The sequence below is a fragment of the Furipterus horrens genome, unplaced genomic scaffold, assembly GCF_987537825.1.
Source record: "Furipterus horrens unplaced genomic scaffold, mFurHor1.1.pri manual_scaffold_1, whole genome shotgun sequence".
Classification (NCBI taxonomy): domain Eukaryota; kingdom Metazoa; phylum Chordata; class Mammalia; order Chiroptera; family Furipteridae; genus Furipterus; species Furipterus horrens.
This window is the reverse complement of record NW_028327171.1, coordinates 79,237,498-79,261,947: the sequence shown is the minus strand read 5'-3', so window position 1 is coordinate 79,261,947 and position 24,450 is coordinate 79,237,498.

Below are 24,450 nucleotides of genomic sequence, written 5' to 3'. Positions count from 1 at the left end.
TTTGTTTTTTATAACAATAAAAAATAACAATTTTCCCCTCTCAGAATTAAGACCCTTTATAATCTTATAAAGGAAAATGGGCAAAGGTCTCATGCTCCTCTAGCTGCTTCAAGCTGGACATGGTCATCGTCCTACCTACCCTTGGGTACAGAAATCCCTAATAAGAGTGGGGGTGTAACAGGGAGGGTGGCCTTCCCACTTGGGGAAGGACCTTGCAGACTCCAGGTCAATTGGCTGTCCCCAGACAATGGCATGCTTGGTTTAACAGGCTGGTATCCTTGTTGTATTAGACAATCACTCAGGTAATGAGATCATAGGCTTATGCCCTCTGGTTCAATTTTGCTTGTTTGTTTGTGTTGTTCATTAGTCTCCTGTAATTGGTGATATCATATGGTATTTTTCTTTCATTATCTGACTTATTTCACTAAGCGTAATTCTCTCTAGTTCCATCCATGTTGTTGCAAATGGCAGGAGTTCCTTCTTTCTTTCTGCTACATAGTACTTCATTGTGTAAATGTACCACAGTTTTTTGACCCATTCACCTACAGATGGGCACTTAGGTTGTTTCCAGCATTTGACTACTGTAAATACCACTGCTATGAATGTAGGTGTGCATAGGTTCTTTTGAACTGATGTTTCAGGATTCTTCAGATATAAACCTAGCAATGGAATTGCTGGTTCAAAAGGCAGTTCCATTTTTAGTCTTTTGAGGAAATGCCATACTGTTTTCCATGGCAACTGCACCATTCTGCACTCCCACCAATAGTGCACTAGGGTTTCCTTTTCTCCACATTCTCTCCAGCATTTGTTGTTTGTTGATCTGTTGGTGATGGCCATTCTGACTGGTGTAAAGTGGTATCTCATTGTGGTTTTTATTTGCATCTCTCTGATGGCTAGTGATGTTGAGCATTTTTTCCTATGCTTTTGGACTCTGTATGTCCTCTTTGGAGAAGTGCTTGTTCAGGTCCTTTGCCCATTTTTTAATTGGGTTGTCTGTCTTCTTGGTGTTGAGTCATATAAGTTCTTTATATATTTTGGAGATTAATGCCTTGTCTGAGGTATCATTGGCGAATATATTTACCCATATGGTTGGTTCTCTTTTCATATTGTTGATGTTTTCTTTTGCTGAGCAGAAACTCTTTAGTTTGATGTAGTCCCACTTGTTTATTCTTTCCTTTATTTCCCTTGCCTTAGGAGATATATCAGTGGATACATTGCTATGTGGGATATCTGAAATTTTCCTGCCTATGTTTTCCTCTAGGGCTTCATTGGTGTCATGGCATACATTTAAGTCTTTGATCCATTTTGAGTTTATTCTGGTGTATGGTGTAAGTTGGTGGTCTAGTTTCATTTTTTTTGCATGTCCTGTCCAGTTCTCCCAACACCATTTGTTGAAGAGGCTCTTTTCACTCCATTTTATGTTTTTTCCCCCTTTGTCAGGTGTTAGTTGGCCATATAGACCTGGGTTTATTTCTGGGCTCTCTATTCTGTTCCACTGATCTATGTCTACTTTTATGCCAGTACCAGACTGTTTTGATTACCGTGGCCTTGTAGTATAGTTTAATATATATCAGGTATTGTGATTCCTCCTACTCTGTTCTTCTTCCTCAAGACTGCTGTAGCTATTTAGGCTCTTTTTTGGTTCCATATAAATTTTTGAAGTATTTGTTCTAGGTCTGTGAAATATGTGTTGGTATTTAAATAAGAATTGCATTGAATCTATAAATTGCTTTGGGTAGTAGTATGGACATTTTAATGATATTGATTCTTCCCATCCATGAACATGGTATATGCTTCCATTTATTTGTATCTTCCTTAATTTATTTCTTCAGTGTTATGTAGATTTCTGAGTACAGGTCTTTTACCTCCTTGGTTAAGTTCATTTGTATGTACTTTATTTTTCTTGTTGCTATAGTAAATGGGATTTTTTTTCTAGTTTCTGTCTCTGATATTTTATTGTTTGTGTACAGAAATGCCTTCAATTTCTGAGTATTGAATCTGTACCCTGCTATTTTGCCGAATTCACTTATTAGGTCAAGTAGTTTTTTCATGGAATCTGTAGGGTTCTCTATGTACACTATCATGTTGTCTGCAAATAATGAGAGTTTTACTTCCTCTTTTCCAAATTGGGTGCCTTTTATTTCTCTTTCTCATCTGATTGCTGTGGCTAGAACTTCCAAGACTATGTTGAATAAGAGTGGGGAGAGTAGACATCCTTGTCTTGTTCCTGACCTCAGGGGGAATGCTTTCAGGTTTGCCCATCAAGTATGATGTTGGCTTCAGATATACAGTATATGGCCTTTATTATGTTGAGGTATGCTCCCTCTATTCCCATTTTGCTGAGTGTTTTCATCATAAATGGGTGTTGTACTTTATCAAATGTTTTTTCAGCATCTATTGATATGATCATGTGGTTTTTGTTTTTCATTTTGTTTATGTGGTACATTACGTTTACTAATTTGTGAATATTAAATCATTCTTGCATCCCCGGGATGAATCTCACTTGATCACGGTATATGATCTTTCTAAAGTGTTGCTGGATCCGGTTTGCCAATATTTTGTTGAGGATTTTAGCATCTATGTTCATTAGCGATATTGGCCTGTAGTTTTCTTTCTTTGTTGTGTCTTGACCTGGTTTTGGAATTAGGGTAATACTGGCTTCATAGAACAAGTTTAGGAGTCTTCCCTCTTCTTGAATTTTTTGGAATAGTCTGAAGAATAGGAGTTAGTTTTTTCCTAAATGTTTTGTAAAATTCACCTGTGAAAAAATCTGGTCCAGGGCTTTTGTGTGCCGGGAGTTTTTTGATTACTGCTTCAATTTCACTAGTTGGTCTTGGACTTTCAGGCTTTCTGCTTCTTCTTGATTTAGTTTTGGAAGCTTATATGTTTCCAGAAATTTGTCCATTTCATCTAGGTTGTCAAATTTCTTGTGGTACTGTTGTTCGTAATAATTTCTTACAACCCTCCATATTTCTGTAGTATTGGTTGTGATTTCTCCTTTTTCGTTTTTGATTTTATTTATTTTGATCCTCTCTCTTTTATTCTTAATGAGCCTGTTAAAGGCATGTCAATTTTTTTTTTATCTCTTCAAAGAACCAGCTCTTGGTATTATTGATCTTTTGAATTGTTTGTTTAGTCTCTATGTCATTTAATTCTGCTCTAATCTTGATGATTTCTTTCCTTCTACTCGCACTGCACTTTGTTTGTTGTTGTTCCTCTAGTTCTTGTAGCTGGAGGGTTAGATTTTTTACTAGAGATTCTTCTATCCTTTTAGGTAGACCTGTATTACTATGAACTTTTCTCTCAGGACTGCTTTTGCTGTGTCCCATAGGTTTGGGGCTGTTGTGTGCTCATTATCATTTGTTTCCAGAAGCTTCTTGATTTACTCCTGATGTCATTGTTAACTCATTCATTATTTAATAGCATGTTATTCATTCTCCATGAGTTTGAATGTTTTTGAGTTTTTTCCTTGAGGTTGATTTCCAGTTTCAACCATTATGATCTGAGAAGATGCTTGACATAATTTCAATTTTCTTGAATTTGTTGAGGCTTGTTTTGTGTCCTATCATGTGGTCTATCCTTGAAAATGTTCTATGTGCACTTCAAAAGAATGTATATTTTGCTCCATCGGGGTGAAAATTTCTATATATATCAACAGTCAATTTGATCTAGAGTGTTGTTCAATGCCTCAATATCTTGGGTGTTTCTTTGCTTCGAAGATCTGTCCATTGTTGACAATGGGGTGTTAAGGTCCCCTACTATGAGTGTGTTGCTGTCTATATCCTTTCTGAAGTCTTTCCAAATTTTCCTTACATATTTGGGTGCTCTTATGTTGGGTGCATATATGTTTACAAGGGTTATATCTTCTTGGTGGATTTTCCCCATAAGTATTATGAAATGTCCTTCTTGTCTCTTTTTATGGCCTTTGCCGTGAAATCTGTTTTGTCTGATATAAGTATTGCTACCCCAGCTTTTTTTTCATATCCATTGGCTTGAAATATTTTTTTCCATTCCTTCACTTTTAGCCTGCGTAGATATTTTGTTCTAAGGTGGGTTTTTTATAGACAGCATATACGTGGGTCATGCTTTCTAATACATCCAGCTACCCTATGTCTTTTGATTGGTACATTTAATCCATTTACATTTAACGTTATTATCGATAGATACTTATTCATTGTCATTTTCCAACTTTGTACTTGTTTTCCTCTCTATCTCTCTCTGTTTCTTCATCTTCTTAAAGCAGACCCTTTATCATCCCTTGCAATGTTGGTTTGGTGGAGATGTATTCTTTTAGCCTTCTTTTGTCTTGGAAACTCCTTATTTCACCTTCCATTTTGAATGAGAGCCTTGCTGGATAGAGTGTTCTTGGTTGTAGGCCTTTGTTTTTCATTGCTTGGAATATTTTTTGCCATTCCCTTCTGGCTTGTAGTGTTTCTGCTGAGAAATCTGATGACAGTCTTATTGGAGCTCCCTTGTATGTTATTAGTTGTTGCTCTCTTGATGCTTATAGGGTTCTCTCTTTGTCTTTGAATGTTGCCATTTTAATTATGATGTGTCTTGAAGTGGGCCTATTGGGGTTCATCTTCATTGGGGCCCTCTGTGCTTCCTGGACTTGCGTGACTTTTTTTCTCATCAAGTTAAGAAAGTTTTCTGTCATTAGTTTTTCAAAGAGGTTTTCTATCCCTTGCTCCTCTTCTTTTCTGGTATTCCTGTAATATGGATCTTATTACATTTCATGTTTCCTGCAGCTCTCTTAAAACCTCTTCTTTCTTTTTCAGTCTTTTTTCATTTTGTTGCACTGTCTGGGAATTGTTTTCTACATTGTCCTCCAGCTTGCTGATCCAATCTTCTGCTTCCTCTAGCTGTTTTTAATTTCTTCTACTGTGTTCTTCAGTTCAGAAACTGTATCCTTCATTTCCTCCTGGCTCTTATTGATAGCTTCTATGTCCTTTTTCATGCTAGTGTAATTCTCAGTAAGTTCCTTGTAGTTTCCTTGGAGTTCCTTTTAGTTTTCCTGGAGTTCTTCATAGTTTTCTCTGAGGTCGCTGATATCATTGAGCTTCTCTATAATCCATGTTTTGAATTCCATGTCTGATAGTTTGCTTTCTTCTCTTTCATTTAGCACTCTTTCTGGGGATCCCTCCTTTCCTTTTGATGGTGGTTGTTTCCCCGTCTCCTCATTTTTGTGACTCTTCTTGTTTGTTGGTGCTTCTTAGATTGACCTGCACTTCCTGGATTTGCCCCTGGTGGTGTCAGATCATGTACCAGTTTGGGCATAGGCAGCCAGTTAAAGACTACCAGAGATCTACTGCCTTTCTCTGTTTCCTTTAGTTGTTAATCTATAGTATCAAGAATTATTGAGTGCAAATTAACTACACAGAACTTGTCAGTGGTGTAATTAGTTTTTAATTAATAATCCACTTGACCTTTTAGAAAGTAGATGATACTTCTTTATTGCTAAATCACCCTTGAGACAACTAGGAACTATTTTTCAACATTTGTACAAGTTGGCAAGTAGCCCAAACGATTAGTTGCCATATTAGTTTGCTGGAAACGTAAATATTTTACCCTACCAGTCTTATATAAGAATTCCAAATTTATTGAACAAAAATTCACAAATATTTGATATTTAAAAGTTAAACTATCTTCAGAATTATAGATTGTAAGAACCAAGCAATTAAAACTAATTATGCTGAAAAATAAGAATATATCAATTGATTAATAAAGTCAGAGTTTATCAATATTTCAGAAAGGAACCACTTAATAATTCAAAATAATCATATGTTCAGTATCACAATTCCTTATAACTGTGGGTTCCCCCTGAAATATTTGTGAAACATGCTCAGACTCTATATTTTTAATATTTAAGAAATTGTGTTTATTACCTATTCCTAGAATCCATAAACATCTATAATAGTCTGATCTTTAGAAAACCTTGTGGAAACTGACAAAATTATATATAGTGTCATCAAGAACATGCAGCCTCAGGCTTACAAAAAATCCAGAAATCTCGGATAAAAATCTTTCTTCCTCCTCCAGTCCAATGTTTTAATCACCACTTTCCAGTCTGAATTATTAAAAACAGTATCTAGAATAGTTTTGCAATTCTGCGATCTACGTACCTATCATCTATCTACACATCTATCTATATTAATTTAATTGTAGAATGTATTTAATTTTTCCCTACTTCCAATTAAAGGTCTCAATGCCTGAAGCAAGATCTACTTTAAGATTCTTCCATTACATGAGTCAACAACCCTGTTAGATAATAAATGTCAATATGGATAAATATATTTTCTGTGGTTTACAGTAAAAAGAATACCAACATAAAATTGGATTAGATATTTGTGTTCAGTGATAGAGTACTAACTTTCTAACACTGAAACTTGTGAAAAGCATTACACTGCTCAGGAAAAACAAATTTCAGGAGTTCAAAATATACATTGTGAAAAACATGATTGAATTTGTTGGTGTTTCTTATCAATAGAAATATTTATTTCCAAGCCTGCCAAATATTTTTTTCACACCCTCCAAAGATCTTTTTTGTCATACTTTAGATGTTTTATAAAATATGCATACTGTGGCCTGAGCAAAAATAGCCATAATGTCCATGTGTTCTAGAGGATAAAGTGTTTCAATTACTCTTTCTAGCTAAAGAATTCTACAATGCTTCATATTATTTAAAATTAAATATAACTTCTTATATTAAAATGACCAATCAAAATAATTAAGAAGTATCTCTCTATTCCATTAATTTACACAGAATAATAAACTGCAAAGTAAAGAAAATATGATGAGTTTGCAATTCCCATTTTTATCCAGAAGCTAGCTTTCTACATGAGGCAGAAAAATAATTTTTGGTTTTTGAAGTTGGTATAGGAAGTCATACTTGTAAGGGCTAAATTAATTAGTAAAAATAGTTTAAACAAGCCTTAAGGTAACAATTTAGACTCAAGAAGTGCAAGGTCCTTACAAAAGTTTCAGAGATAGCCAAACTGTTCTATTTAAGATACAGAGAGAAAATATCTTTATTGTTGCAAAGAGAAAGAAGCAAGAAGAAGGATCATAGTAGTGAGAAGAAAAGACAAAATAAAGTGATCTATGGGTGAAAAATGGGTAAGTGCTGCTATAGACTAACCACGTATCCCTAAATTTGTATATATTTGGATAATGATTAGGTTATGAATTATTAGTGTCCTTATAAAAGAGATACCAGAGGACTCCTTTGCCCCTTGTAAAAACCAGCAAGAAGACTGCAGTCTATGGACCATGGGTGACTGAATCTGTTGTTATCTTTATCTTGGACTTCCTAGCCTCCAGAACTATGAAAAATAAATTTCTGTTGTTTATGATGTACACAGTCTATGTTATTCTGTCATAGCAGTCTAAACTCAAAGATCCATAAACAGATAAATGGATATGGTATTTGCCTTCAATGGAATATTATTTAGCCCATTAAAGGACAAAAATGTTGACATATGCTACATATGCTACAGTATTAAAGACATGTTAAATGAAGTAAAGCAAATACGAAAGGACAAATCCTGTGTAATTCCACTTGTATATGGTACCTAGAATTGTCAAGTTCATAGAGACAGTAAAATGGTGGTTGTCAGGGACTGGAGCAAGAAGGAAATTGGGAGTTATTGTTTAATGGTTACGAAGTTTCAGAAAATAAAAATGCTCTGAAGATTGGTAGTGGTAGTAGTTGCACAGCATTGTGAATGTACTTAATACCACTGAACTGTCCACTTATGATTGCTTAAATGGTAAATTTTGTGTAATGTATATTTTACAATAAAAATATTTTCTTATTTTCTAAGTATATTTTATTGATTATGCTATTACAGTTGTCCCAGTTTTATCCCTTTTGCCTCCCTCTACCTAGTACCCTGCTTCCCTCCAGAAATCCACCCCTTAGTTCATGTTTATGGGTCATGCATATAAGTTCTTTGGCTTCTCCATTTCCTTTACTATTTTTAACATCCCCCTGTCTATTTTGTACCTACCACTTATGCTTCTTAAACCCTGAACCATTTCCGCCTTTCTCCCCCTTTGCTCTCCCAGCTGATAGCCCTCCAAATGATCTCCATACCTGTGATTCTGTCCCTATACTGGTTGTTTGCTTAGTTTCTTTTTGTTTTTGTTTTTTAGATTCAGTTGTTGATAGTTGTGAATTTGTTGTCATTCTAATGTTCTCGCTTTGATCTTCTTCTTTCTCTTAAATAAGTCCCTTTAACATCTCATATAATAATCAGTTAATGATGATGCATTCCTTTAGCTTTACCTTGTCTGGGAAGCACATAATATGCCCTTCCATTTTAAATGATAGCTTTGTTGGGAAGAGGAATCCCAGTTTTAGGTCCTTGCTTTTCATCACTTTGAATACTTCTTGCCATCCCCTTCTTATCTGCAGAGTTTGTTTTGAGAAATCAGCTGATAGTTTTATGGGAATTCCTTTGTAGCTAATTCTGCTTTTCTCTTGCTGCTTTAAAGAGTCTTTCTTTATCTTTAACATTTGCCATTTTAATTATAATATGTCTTGATGTGGTCCTCTTTGAGTCCAACTTTCCTGGAACTTTCTGTGCTTCCTGGACTTGTATATCTATTTCTTTCACCAAATTAGGGAATTTTTCTTTCATTATTTTTTCAACTAATTTTCAATTTTTTGCTCTTCCTCTTCTCCTTCTGGAACCCCTGTGATTTGTATGTTGGTATGTTTAGTTTTCTCAGAAATTCCTAAGCCTCTCTTCCTTTTTTCCAATTCTTGTTTCTTCATTCTGTACTGGTTGACTGTTTCTTCCTTATGTTCCAATACATTGATTTGAACCAAGGCTTCCTTCCCTTCACTATTGGTTCTGTTTGGATATTTCTTCATTTCACTTAGTATAGCCTTCATTTATTCCTGATGTGTTTGACATAATTACTTCTCTGAATATTGTTATCACCAGTACTTTGAACTTTGCATCTGTTAGGTTGGCTATCTCCTCCTTGCTTAGTTCTCCCTCTGGAGTCTTAATCTGCTCCCTCTTTTGGGTCATATTTCTCTGTCTCCCCAGTTTGGCAGCCTCCCTGTGTTTGCCTCTATGTATTATTTAGAGCTGCCATACCTGTTATATTGTATTCATCATTGTGGGGAGCATGGTTTCACCACTTTGTGTCACTTCACTATATGTAGGGGAGGGGTCATAGAAGGAAAAACGCTGCTTGCTAGGCACACACCCCCTTTCTAGTCACTTCACCAACTTCCTATATGCTATTGACACACCTCTAGTTGTTTCCCTGGTGATGGTTCCCAGAGTGGGTGGGCTGCATACATTCTAGGACTCATGAGGCCCTCCAAATAAACTCTCTGAGAGACGACCAGTTTCTTCCACTGCCCCAAACCCCACTGATTTTCACAGCTAGAAGCTATGAGACTTTATTTTCCTGGCACTGGAATCATGTTCTTTATGGTCTAGTCTGAGGCTGGGATCACTTCCCAGGTTTCCCTTCCAGCTCCATAAATATCTGTCCTTTTGAATCTTAAATAAACTCTGTTGCCTATCACTTTGGCCTTTTATTTTTAGGCTAAGGATATGTTTAAGAGATTACTACTTTCCAAATTTTGTGGAGGATCAAATATCCACAACTATATGAAAATACTTTTTAAATGCTCCTTTTTACAACTACATACCTGTGTGAGGCCAGACTTTTTTTATATACTTCAACCAGAACAATATATTGCAACAGACTGAATCAAAACTGCACATGAGAATTTCTCTGTCTTCTATTCAGCTAAATAGAAAAAAGAGTTACAAAAATATAAAGTCGTACCTTTTTTAAAACAGCCTTTTTTCATTAAAAATGTTATTTATATTAATATTTAATGGTTTATTTTCACTTATTTAAAATTAATACATAAATATGTGAAACTTCCCTTTTTAAATTTCTAATACAGTAAATATTCATGATATAACCCATATAAAACAAAATGTCTTTGGAGTCCAAAATAAGTATAATGGGGACCAGAGGCCAAAAAGCTTAAGAACCACTATACTTTTATACATTCATTAGCACAGTGTAACCAACAATAGCAATAAAAAAAAGATGTAACTATTGTCTGCCTCGGCTCCTCCAAGCCTGACTCAGAGAGGAGATGGTCCTCTTGAGGTAGGATAGCAAGAAATTAGGAAAATTTCCTGACAAGTGGAATGAGGAAACTGAGACAAATGGCTACAAATGGCTGGAATGACTGAGCAATTAAAAGCCAGCTGATAAATCACAAGACTCTATCCTCACTAACCAAAGATATGTCAGTGCAGGTGGTTTAAATTCCCTTAGTCAGGAAGATAGATAGCAGAGATGAAACTAAAAATAGAATGACCCCAAACTCCATTATATGCTCATTTTAAGACACTAGCATACGAAATGACATACCCAGAAATCTAGTGAATGTTCTCCCCTGGGACTTTCCCTAAAATTTCCACCTATAGAAAATGAATTTAAAAAACCTCAGGAGAAAGAACACCAGCAACAACCAATCAGAACAAGAAGAAAAAATAATTTTAAAAAATGTAGATAGTCTGAGTAGCCTCTGAGACAACTTCAAGCATACCAACATTCACATAATAGGGGTGCCAAAAGGAGAAAAGAAAGAGCAAGAAATTGGAACTCTATTTGAAAAAAATAATGAAAGAAAACTTTCCTAATTTGGTGAAGGGAATTGACACACAAGTACAAGAAGCAAAGTATCCAAAACCATATGGACATAAACAGATCCACACCAAGACATATCACAATTAAAATATCAAAGGTTAAAGATAAAGAAAGAATTTAAAAGAAGAGGAAAGCAGTTAGTTAGCTACAGGGGAGCCCCCATAAAACTGTCAGCTGATTTCACAAAAGAAACTTTGCAGGCTAAGAGAGACTGGCAAGAAATATTCAGTCATGAAAACCAGGGAGGGACCTATAGCCCAGATTGCTCTACCTAGCAAAGAAATCGTTTAGAATCTAAGGGCAGATAAAGTGCTTCCCAGGCAAGGAAAAGCAAAAGGAGTTCATCATTACAAAACCATTATTATATAAAATGTTAAAGAGACTTACTTAAGAAAAAGAAAAAGATCAAACTATTAGTGATAAAATGACAATAAACACAAACCTATCAACAATTGAATCCAGAAAACAAACTAAGCAAACAAGAACAACAGAGACAAAATCATAGATACATAGAGCATTCTGATGATTGCCAGATGGGAGAGGAGTTTGGGGAATGGGTGAAGAGGCGAGGGGATTAAGAAGTACAAATTGGTAGTCACAGAATAGCCATGGGGATGTAAAGTACAGTATAGGAAATGGAGTAGCCAAAGAACTTACAGGTATGACCCATGGACAAGAAAAAAGGTGTGGGGATTGCCTGAGGGAAAGAGGAGTACTGGGGGGAGTGGGGCAAAGAGGGAAAATTTGGGACAATTGTAATGAGCATAATCAAGAAAATACAATTTAAAAAAAATGACAACGGCCAACATATACACAAAACATGAAGTGCTTTTCTTTGAGCACACCCACATTGCCTTGCCTCAAGTGTGTACCTTCTTCTATCATAAGTTCTAAGGGTCCCAAAGAGATTTATAACCAGGGGAGCAATGGGCAGTGGCAGCTTGCCCAGGCTTACCCCCTGATTCTATTTCCAGATGGCCTTCCTTTGTCTCACTGTCCTGAGCTTCCATAAACTCTGTCTCACTTTCACCTGGACTTGTGTCTTGAACTTTTTCCTGCACAAGTCAAGAACCTGAGGTCCCCTGACACTCAAATGGTCCTAAATCATGCTGGGGGAGGGCGGAGGGTTCAGGCTCATCAAGCAGAAATAATCCAATAACTCTCTTAGAACAATGGGAACAAGTAACATATGGTGCCATCCCCAGAATCCAATGCCATTAAAGATGTGAATCATACATCATGTCTGTTTCCATACTCACCAAGCAAACTTCTGATGGGTTTCTAACTTGTCTCCAGGAAAGTATTATATGGTTTACAGAAAATTGTATTTATTAAGAAGTTATCTTTCTTATTATAAATAAATAAATTGGGATTCTGATTGTAACTAGTGCAGCTATTTTAACCACTCATGATAGGACTTCGGTTACATCAGTACAAACACTAGGCTTTTCAGTCCTTTCTCATCAATGAAATGTGGGCCACTAAGTTTGCTTAAACAGATTTCCCCAGTCTGGCATCATGATGTTAGTGCTGCCTGTTCCAGAAGGCCTAGGGCATGTTGAAAATTTCCCACTCCACCTACAACATGAAATTACAAGGGGTCTCAAAAAAGCAGCCAACCTCTAGGCCCCAGTGCCTGTTATCCTGTCCCTGGAATCAACAGGGCTTGGCTTTTAAGAAAATGTTTCAAGGGAACTTTCTGTGTCTAAATGTAAAGAATAGAGACTGAATTTTGATTTGTGAGAGGAAAGAAATTAGGTTCTGTCTCACCTGTGATCAGGTATGATTGGTTTAATTGGAATTGCCTGGATTTGGGCATGTTAACTTTCCAAGGTGGAAAAACAAGTATTTCAGACCTCTTAATTCACAAAAATAATACCATCTACGCAGTGACTTGTGATTTCGCCAAGATATAATAGATCCTTTTTAATCCTCACCCAAGGATATTTATTGATTTTAGAGAGAGAGTGCAAGGGGAAAGGGGAGAAAGAGAGAGAGTTCAATGATCAATGTGAGAGAGAAGCATCAAATATCATCAATTGCCCCACGCATGTGCCCTGACTGGGAACTGAATCTGCACCCTAGGAATGTGCTTTGACTGAAGATGGAACCTGCAACCCCTTGATGCCTGGGATAATGCTCTAACCAAAAGGGCCAATCAGCCAGGTCTTGATTATTTTATCAGCAACTTCTGGAACCTCCCAATAAACATAGTGGTAGTAAATCTTCATTAAAGAAATTTCTATAATCTGATCTCTTTGTGATTTTTCTTTTGTTAAGCTTCTCCTCTATTCTTTAATATTCTATTCTTTAATGTTATAATGCTCATCAGTTAGTCTTATTTGGAATTACAGCTTTCTAGAAAAATTGTAGAAAATCTTTTGTCTACACAGTTGGAAATAATTATATTTTAATACAATTTCATTGTTCTATTGTTAAAACTTTTCACTTTCTTCCATAAACGATAAAAACACTGGCGGTCTCCTGTGCTTTTAACAAAGATTGGCAGAATGATACTGCAGTTCTCCCTTTTATTCTAAATGTTCTGTTCTTGGCTATATTCTGTTTCTTTGTTACAGTATTCTATAATCTTTTGCTGTAGAAGGATTATACTAGACTCCACTGAAAAGAATGAACTATGTTTTAAGGTGTTTTATCTGAAAATAGATGACCAATTAAATAAAAATAGGGACATCAGGGTACCTCTTCCAATGTTATTAACTCTCCTTATTCCTCAGGTTGCATTTAAAGGGTATTTACTTTTAACAATTATATGCTTAATATTTATCTTCATAGAATATTGTATCTATTGTCTTCAACTTCTGGGATTTATTGATTCTCTGCACCATTCAGTCTTTCACTCAATCTTCATTCAATCCAAGCTTTGCGATGGATTCCGAGGATATGAAGATGAATAATTTTTATCTCGTTAACTAAAAATCCTAAGTTCTAACATGAGTGACTATAAAGAAATAATTTAATATGATATAACATAATATAATATGGTTGGTTTATATAAATCCCCTGGCTGGTTTGGCTCAGTGGATTGAGCATCGGCCTGCGAGCTAAGTGTCGCTGGTTCGATCTTCCAGTCAGGGCACATCAGAGAAGGAAAACTCTGACTCCAAAAAACCTCCGCTGCCTTGCGGCATACCTCTTCAGGGGAAAGGCTAAGGGAGTAAACCCCGACAGCAAATCCGGAGCTGGAGTCCCTAAGGCGGTTTGACGTTGTAGTCAACACCGGCAACTCCTGCGGCGCACCTGAAGCCAAGCTGTATCGACTCCGTCTTTCCCTTGGACCCTTCAGCTGCGAAGAGAGCGGGGGTCTGCTGCATGGGCAACAGCAGACCCTCCATATCACCCTGCCCAGGCTCTGTAGCTTCAGCTTCACTGGAGAGGACACTCCAGCGTCATCGTAAGATGTCGATTCAACACGGGAGGAGACAGATACCGTGTCACTCCCGAGTTGGACTGCACAGCCATTCTCGGCGGTGCAGATAGACTCTTAAGAAGCTACACCATTGTCTCTCGAGACGGATGGCTGCCGACGACGGTTTATATAAAGAGTGGTGAAAGAATTGAGAAGAAACAATTAATTATGCTTGGAAAGTCATAAGGGAATTCATAGAGAAGAGCATAATTAATCTATATATTGAATGAATGACAAGTGGAACTTCACTGAGGAAATGGGGAAAGGCAAGGGGATTATGAGGGTCACCAGGCTCACAGAGCAGTGCAGTATGTTTGTGCCTGGGGAGCTGAGTGAAATGCAGGTTGCTTTCAGGGTTACATATATCACAGAAATGAAAGGCATGAGGAAGTAAAATGAGGCTTTACCCAACTGTGAATGCCATGCTAAGCAATACGTTTTTTGTCAGTAGGCAATATGTGTGAAACATTTAGTTTCATGTTTTAGAAATATGTCTGGGAGGGATGTGGAAAATGGATTACAGTAGAGAGACTATAAGGAATATGAATCAGTTTGATAAAGTGATGAAAATGCAATGTAACAGAAGGAAAATAAGAAAAAGTATATATCCTGAATTGTTTTATTTTCGGAAGAAAACTGAGAATATTGATCACCTATAGATTGACAAAGTCAACTCTTTTCATGTGAGGTATTGTCTATTCTCTTTTTAGAAATTGTACTGAATTGTTTGATATCTATATTGATACACTTAGAGAATTATCCTTGCCCTGGCTGGTGTGGCTCAGTGGATTGAGCGCCGGCTTGTGAACCGAAGGGTCACCAGTTCGGTTCCTAGTCAGGGCGCATGCCTGGGTGCAGGCTGGGTGCCCAGTTGCACTAGAGGCAACCACACATTGATGTCTCTCTCCTTCCCATTCTCCCCCCCTTCCCCTCTCTCTAAAAAAATAAAGTAAAATAAAACCTTAAAAAATTATTCTTAATTAAAACTTCAAAATTAATTGAAAGGTATCTGAATGTATTCATATTTGTCTTGAACTTAATTGCTATTTTTGCATAAGTTAATGCATTATTGGGTTCCCTTTTGGGCATCTACCCTTTGGGGCAATTTTTAACTTTTGAAAGTTGCTTTTTTCCCCAACGATGCCATCTTTTAATTTTATTGAATCATTACCAATTTTTTGTGTGTGCACATTATCTTTACAGCCCATAATAATAATAAAAAATTCTGAAGCATTTTATGAGGTGTCTTCAAGTAATCTTTAAATTCTCTGTGTGTTATTGACCCTATAAAACATTTTCTTATAATTGTTTCTTAACATTCACATTTTATCTACCTTTATACAGCCAAAGCAGGTCAGCATGATTTCAATTAGATAATAATAATAATGTAACATGGAAAATACATTCACACATGACAATTTTTAAGTATAAACTTACCTTCACTTGTCTTCAGGTTAAATTTTATATTTATAAAATTCACATATATTAAATTAAAGTAAACTTGCCTGGGCTTATTAACAAAACCCAGAACCTGGAAGAAGCAGATGCAAATTTCCCTGGAAAAAAAGTATCTTTAATTTAATCCCTATCTCTGGAGTCCCACAGATCAAATGCAGCCAAATATAAGTTAATTAGCAAGAACTACTCAAACTAAAAGAAAACAATTGAAATTAATGGGAGTCAGCAGAAAAAAATTTAAATTAGAACTTTTAAGAACTTCACTTATTAGATGTATCATATGTAGAATATAAAACATCAGTGTATAAAAGCTTAAAGATATACAGGGAAAATTGATTAGGTAAATTTTTAAGTGACTAAAATAATGTTAAAAATAAGAAATATGATTATTTAAATTAAACAGTCAGTAGATGAGATAAACATATTAGATACTTCTTAATATATAAGTATAATATTTAGGTAAAATAAATTTAGTTATATAACTATAAGAAAACCAAAATTACAAAGAGTCTTAGCAAAAGAAATCTAGCAAAAAATCTGTAACAAACATCGTACTGGATGATAAAAAAATTAAGTTTTTGCAAAGGAGATCATACATGGTAATGCAGATTGTTTATCTCACAGCACCAAGGACAGAGGCAAGTAATTTGAGGAGAAAATTTTAAATGTATATCTACTTTATATCATATGAAAAATTGAATTCTTGGTGAAATAAGTTATTATATATAAAAAACATAACTGTAACACATTTAGGTAAAATATTTTTGTGACATCAGAATACAGAAGGATTTTTTTATACAAGACACAAAAAGCACAGAAAAATAATGATATATTTAACTATTTATACTTAAAAAGTTATACATTAAAAGTCGTCAAATAAGAATTAAGAATAAGAAAAGAGAGTTACAACAACTGTTAGGGTATTGACATTCAGAGTATATAAAGAAAACCTTAAATCCTTTAAGAATGTGTAAATCCCAAAATAAAAATAGACAAAAACTAATCATGAAACTTCTACAGGAAAAATAAAAGAACTGAAAGGAAAATATTTTCCATTTGGGGCAAAATTTAAATAATGGAAATTAAATCACCAAACCATTATTATATAAAATGTTAAAAAGATTTACTTAAGAAAGAGAACAAAGCTATGAACAATAAAATGACAATAAATACATATCTATTAACAATTGAATCTAAAAATCAAATTAAGCAAACAAGAACAGAGACAGAATCATGGATACAGAGAATTATTTGATGGTTGCCAGATGGGAGAAAGTTTGGGGGAATGGGTGAAGAGGTGAGGGGATTAAGTAGTCACAGAATAGCCATGGGGATGTAAAGTACAGTTCAAGAAATGGAGTAGCCAAGGAATTTATAAGCATGATCCATTAGCATGAACAAAAGGGTGGGGATTGCCTGAGGGAGTGGGAGATGCTGGATGTTTAATTCACTATATTTTGACCTTATTTACGTAATACATATTTTACACATAAATAAAATATTTAATAAGGATTTCTTGATTATAAATTTAAAAGATTATGAAAGTTTTAAAACCTAGATAATATCAATAAGAATTATTTTAATAAATTATACACATTCATAAAATGTAACTCTACAACCACTATAGAAAATGTATGTAAACTCTATATATTTAGAAAGATAGTCTTAATGTATTTTCTGTAGTTACAGAAAAAAATGTATGCTATAAGCTTGCATGCATAAGATTATACATCAATATTTATATGTGTGAAATGCATTTAAATATCTATAAAGTTGTTCATGCAATTTCAGCAGTTTTTGTTTGGGTACTAAATTTAACTTTTTTAAAAACATTTTTATGTATTGTCTTAACTTCATACAAAAACATATATGATATTTATAGCCAAGGAAAAATCTTTTAATTTTGAAACCATTCACATACTTATATTCACTCATACAAACACACACGCACACATAATGTATAGCTTAATAGGAGAATGGGAACCTTTAGTCAAAACTCATCTTCTTTACTTGTTAAGATGCAACAATTTTAGTTGAACAGAACTGGGTAAGAATTCCATCTCTACCATTCACCTGTTGCATGACCCTGAATAATGTATTTTACCTATTTTTACTTTCATATTTTGACTTAATACTTACTAATTTTTAAATATATGTAAAAATGAATAGCCATTCCTCGGCTGTTACCTAGGGGTGGTAAAAAATATTTGGAACTTAAACCTAAAATTTATGACACTGGATAACCACAATCATGTTTTGTTTGGTCTTTGGAAAAAGGAAGTGCAGCCTTTTAAGATGTAAATGGACTAACAGGTATGACTACAATAAATTTTGGAGACTGACTCGATTTTAACCATAAATATTGTGCCAAGATACTCATTTAAATATTGAGACATACATAAGACATCTTTGTAAAATATATAAGAAGTCTTACATAGGAAAAACATTATTTTTCCATCATAAACATCTCTGGTCGAAACAGGTGATTCAGTGGAATATTTTACAATGATTATGTCTACATGTAGCATCAAACTATTCAAACAACTTAGTTTTAATTTTCCTGGGTATTTGTCATCATATGAACTAAAGACCTGGATGATTAAAACAATTTTGAATAAGCTCACTGGACTGGTCAGATGTATTTTTTAAATATATCTTAGTCTCATATATACCTACGTTATTAATTTCTTTCCTCCCTCTCACATTTTTAGAGAGCCAAGAAAATTGGCCCAAATGTACTTATCCCATGAAGGGTACCGTTAAATCTATAAATGCTCATTTTACATTATAGATCAAATGGAGAATGGAAAATGAAATCAAGGCATAAAAGAGAGAAGAGCATCAGGAAGATAAAAAGAGAAACAAACAGGGAAAAGGGTGGGGGATGAGGGAGATGGAAGGGAGCAAAGAGAGGGAAGGGGAGGGGAGGGGAAGGGAGAATGAACTAGAGAACGAAAAAGAAAATTTAAGGCCCTGGCAGTTATTTAGCTTGGACAACCATCTTATCTGTTAAATTGAAACTTTGTGTGTATTTTTAATGTATAGTTTAATGATTGTTGTTATACATCAAGGCCCATTTTTAAGTCTACATTCAGATGTTTAATTTTTTCACATCTGTAAAAAAAGGATTACATAGTGAGCTTAAATAGAAGATCTATGTTGGATTGGAAACATCAACATTGTAAATGTATGCCAACATGAACAGATTCTTAATGTTTGAGCCCCAGACTCTCTCAATTCTAATTGCTTTTGGCACAAAATGCATAAGTGCAGAAGCATATCTTAGTTTAGCAGTGATTTTGGCGTCAACAGTTGAACTGTTGATAACATAGGGACTTGCTGTAGAATTTCAGAGTTGGTTTGCTCAGAAATATGCATATGTCTAATTTAACATGTTCTCTGATACAAAAGATAGTATCTCCCATGTTTGTGTCCTGATATTAAAAGACAAAGTATAGAATTTTGGAAAGTCTCCAACTCTTTCTACCAAGATCACATTCATGTTGAGTTTTCCAGAGTTCCAAAGTTGATATGTTTTTCAGGTGCATTGGGAATGAGAGAGAATTGAATGGACTAGAGTGATAAATAAATTCTGTATAGGAGGAATTCAGTAAGTGTTATATATAGTCTACTAATTAAATCCTTCTAAATAAAAATCTCTTTTAGCCTATTCTCTTCCTCTATCAATTTTCTTTCCTTCCTAATCTACTTAGTTCTAAAGACATTAGGTGGACAGAGAAAAGTAGGCATTCAAGCAGATGGCAATGGGGAATAGAAGCCACAGTGATCTAGAGTTGTGTGTTACATACAATCTGACTGGTGTCACAAGGCTATCTGGCTCAGGGTGACAAAGAGAAGAGGATGTCCACACAAGGGTTAACACAGCATAGGGTGTGAAAGCCCAAGTGAGATGGAAAAGTCGTGAATGAGAAAGTGTAATTCATGTGATGTTGAGGACTGAGTGGGGTAAGAAGGAAATTCACGGCACCCTGCCATAAAATATTGGAATGCAGGTGTAAAGAGACAGCCATTCCTATACAGGACAGTCTGCTGTTTAACTTCAAACCTGAGCAGGGTGTGGTATGCATCCATGTGGGAGGTGGGGGGCAACCTAGCCTCGTGAGTCATAGCCCAAGCAGGACAAGGATGGTGCCCACACAGGGACCCCGTCTGGCATGGGTGCCAGTGCCTAAGCAAAGAACATCCACATGGCAGAGGTTAGAGTGGGTCAGCCCAATGCAAGGTGTTAGAGCCAAAGTGAGGTGAGTGAGGAGAAGAGCCCCATGAAAAAGAGATAGGTACAGGTTTTCAGAGCCTGGATATTCTGAGGAGCCTGTACATACAGCCCAGGAGAGTATCAGAGGTCAACCAGAGAAAGAACAGCTTCCATGGAAGGGTACACCAGCATGGAGTTGTGGAGACTAAGCAGTGTAGGGAGACCGTCTGCATGGGAGACACACAGAATGAAGGGTCAAAGCCCTAGTGGGTGAGAGGAGCACCAACTTGAAGAAGGGTGTGTTAGTAGAGAAGAGAGATTGGTTTCATGCAGATGTAATAATTAAATTATTAATATATTGTGTAGTGAAACCAGGTTTATCCCTATTAGGAATGCAGATTAGAAATAAGAAAAGAAAAAATACTAAAATTAACCTGAATAGTTGGACTAAAATTGGAAATACTAATGTGAACTTAACGTTTTTGATGGAGAGATATAAAAAAATAAATAAATATAAGTGTACATGTATTGTACATTATATTATATATATAGCATATGTTCACACTTATGTGTGAATCTTTCGTTCGGCAGCCGTCCGTCTCGAGAGACGATGGTGTAGCTTCTTAAGAGTCTATCTGCACCGCCAAGAATGGCTGTGCAGTCCGACTCGGGAGTGACACGGTATCTGTCTCCTCCCGTGTTGAATCGACATCTTGAGATGACGCTGGAGTGTCCTCTCCAGTGAAGCTGAAGCTACAGAGCCTGGGCAGGGTGATATGGAGGGTCTGCTGTTGCCCATGCAGCAGACCCCCCCTCTCTTCGCAGCTGAATGGTCCAAGGGAAAGACGGAGTCAATACAGCTTGGCTTCAGGTGTGCCGCAGGAGTTGCCGGTGTTGACTACAACGTCAAACCGCCTTAGGGACTCCGGCTCCGGATTTTCTGTCGGGGCTTACTCCCTTAGCCTTTCCCCTGAAGAGGTATGCCGCAAGGCAGCGGAGGTTTTTTGGAGTCAGAGTTTTCCTTCTCTGATGTGCCCTGACTGGAAGATCGAACCAGCGACACTTAGCTCGCAGGCCGACGCTCAATCCACTGAGCCAAACCAGCCAGGGTGTTATGTGTGAATATAAGTATGTATATGCATGCATTTATTCCCTAACTTGTCCACCAAGAGGATGTGAGAGAAGGGGAACTTCAAATACAGTGAGCAAGTCTGGTGCTGAGTGTTGGCTTCTAAACAAGATTCTCCACAAAAAGGAATTAAGGGCTCCTCAGAGAAATGCTTGATTGATTCTAAGGTTGAAGCACAGAAAATACAAGGTGAACCAGGAATATCTGCTTGTGCCAAAAAGCAAAGAAATGCTCAAAATAAAATTCCAGAAACATGTTAAAAGAAAATTAATCATGGCTTGCAAGGGCTCCTATTGGTCATATCAGGGACATTTTGAACATCAAATAAATTAACTCACTGAATAAAATGAAAAAAAATTTTAATCCATAGTGATATTAATTTGTTGATTAATTAATTAAATGTTTAGTGACTAGAATATTTTACATAGAGTCAAAGTAATTGCCCTCAAAATAAATATTAACTACTGACAGCCTCAGTTCCCATGCCCTCCCCCCACCCCTGCAATTGTCCGGGCGTTTCCTGTGATAGCAGGGTGCGTCAAGCCAAGCCCTGTTTGGCCTTGATCGGCCCGTCATTCTTACAGCTGCAAGATAAACGACTAAATTCAATAGCGCCTTTTTTCTTCCCCCTATAAAACAACCCCTTCCTTCCCTAGGAGTCCAGAGTCAGCGCCATTCTCTCACAGCACGACTCCCCCCTGGCTTGCTAATTCCCTTAATAAACTTCCTTTTCTGCTTGCTGTGTCTTGATGGTTTCCTGAGTGACTCCGTTCTTACAATTAGAAAGTGGGAAAATATAAATTTACATTGGATATATCTGACACACACCATCTTAATCCTGTAATTAAACTGAATCCATACATAACAAGACAAGTCAAAATCGTGTTGTACATTATGGGATGCAGATGAGAACAGTGCAGCATCGTTTCTGTGATTATTTCAGCCAGAGAAGCATAACCTGAATTTAGTCATAAGGAAACATCACACCCAAACTAGAGGATATTCTGCAATAAGTTTAAAGTTGCCAACATGAGGAAAGTTGAGGAAGACAGGGAAATATTTCCAAATTGAAACATGAATATTAAATGTAATGCTTGACTTGGAGCTGAATCATTATCATAAAGTGCTTTATGGAAGCTATTAGTGCAACTTGTATGAGCGTGATGAATGGATGGTAAGAATGTAACTATATTAATATCCAAATTTTGAAAGTTGTAAAGTTATTATAAAAAAGAGCATGTCATTGTTTGTACTGGGTATTTTTGAAGATGATGAACATTAAATTAAGAAGTCAAATGACAAATCTAAAGTTAACCTTCATTCACCTTTCCTTTCATAGTGACAATTTTTATCTATACTCAGAAGAATTGGAATACACATTCATGTCTCTTTTGCCATGATGGGACTTCTTTAAAAATCCAAAATGGAGCCACATTCAATAGAAACACTGCCCCTTTCTGCTCTAAAGCTCCTTGATGCAACCATTCAAGACAAGTCCTTAGGTCTCACTGTTTATTTTAAATGGAACATATTGATGAGATTTTCCTAGGTGAGCTGTCCCTGGGTTTTTCTCCTCTCCCATGAACATATCTTGAAGTAAAATTGTTGAGAAAGAAACTGGGGTAAATAGCTGTATTCACAGAATAAGAATATATGATATAATGTTCATAAAATAATAAAAAGTGAAAGAGCCTGTATACTACATAGAATATTCATCCACAAAACCCCAAGTAGCTAGATATAAAATAATACATGGTAACATAAATTTTTCTTTAATCAAGTTACTTGTGGTCTCAAAAACAAAATATAACCAAACCTCCAAAAAAAACAGTAAAAATATCAAGATATCTCAAAACATTATATTCAATATAATAGTAATAATGGTTGGAGAACTCCAGACCTTACGTTTGGAAAGAGATTACTCATTAGAACATAGTAACAATCTTTAAATATCTGAAGTAGTATCAGACATTTCAGAGGGAAGCATTAGGAAGAATAAATAAAAATTATTGAAAGACAGATTTCCACCAGTTAAAAAGAAAATCAAACCTTGAAATGTTCTAAGATGGAAGAGGCTGCCTAAGCAAGAGATTAGTTTACTAGAACATTCAGAGCACAGATAACTGCTTGATAAAAAGGGTCAAGTAGCAGGCTGGTCACAAGGAATCCATGACTTGTAAATTCACTTCATATCTTTTAATTTTATAGTTTTATATATTTCCCCCTCTCGGCAGCTGTCCGTCTCGAGAGACGATGGTGTAGCTTCTTAAGAGTCTATCTGCACCGCCGAGAATGGCTGTGCAGTCCGACTCGGGAGTGACACGGTATCTGTTTCCTCCCGTGTTGAATCGACATCTTGCGATGACGCTGGAGTGTCCTCTCCAGTGAAGCTGAAGCTACAGAGCCTGGGCAGGGTGATATGGAGGGTCTGCTGTTGCCCATGCAGCAGAACCCCCCTCTCTTCGCAGCTGAAGGGTCCAAGGGAAAGACGGAGTCAATACAGCTTGGCTTCAGGTGCGCCGCAGGAGTTGCCGGTGTTGACTACAACGTCAAACCGCCTTAGGGACTCCGGCTCCGGATTTTCTGTCGGGGTTTACTCCCTTAGCCTTTCCCCTGAAGAGGTATGCCGCAAGGCAGCGGAGGTTTTTTGGAATCAGAGTTTTCCTTCTCTGATTTTATATATTTAAAGCCATCAAAAATAAGCTATTAACTCTAAAGTTTATATATCAATGTGACCTTAGAAGGTATACACCAGACATTTGATTGCTAAAGGTTATTATACAAACATTTTTTTTTCTAAAAATAATCTCTTTCACCTAGACAAGCTATGGGTAAATTTCACAAGTCCTCTGAAATAGATCTGTAAGTGATAAACAGTAGGAATTATATACTGGAGGGCACACATTGATTGAAAGGAAATATATGGGCTTTTGATATATTGTGCTAAATAGTGGCTCCACTGTCAAGTAATATTCATTGACCTGCAGCTATCCAATTTTGCATTGCAATAACATGGGCAAAAACCATTTTTTCAATATGTTTTTAGTGTACAAGTTTGTGTTTGTTTTCTTAATTATCATTTAGAAAGTGGCCTTCAAGGATCAGCATGTTTGGGAAACCAGAGCATGACAAATTACATTACATCTTCAAATCACACTACAATTAAAAGAACAGATAAGCAGGTGTCTTTATGCAACTTGCATTTAAGAACTAATTTCTTCAGTGAAGTATTATTTAGAATGTGTATAATTAAACATTAATATACCAGATACTACCCAAATGTGGTGAGATAAAAGTCTATGTACCTATGACAACAAATGTACCATCAAAATCAGATTATTTCATTCTTTGAACATTTTAATGACATAAAATTTAATATCTGGCTATATGGAAATATATAAACTACTAAATGAATTTCTCCCTTTTCATCTGACTATCTACATAATGGATCTGACATTTTTTCAGAAAAAGATTGATATATTGTTATCTATATCTCTCTATCATAAATTCAGTCACAAA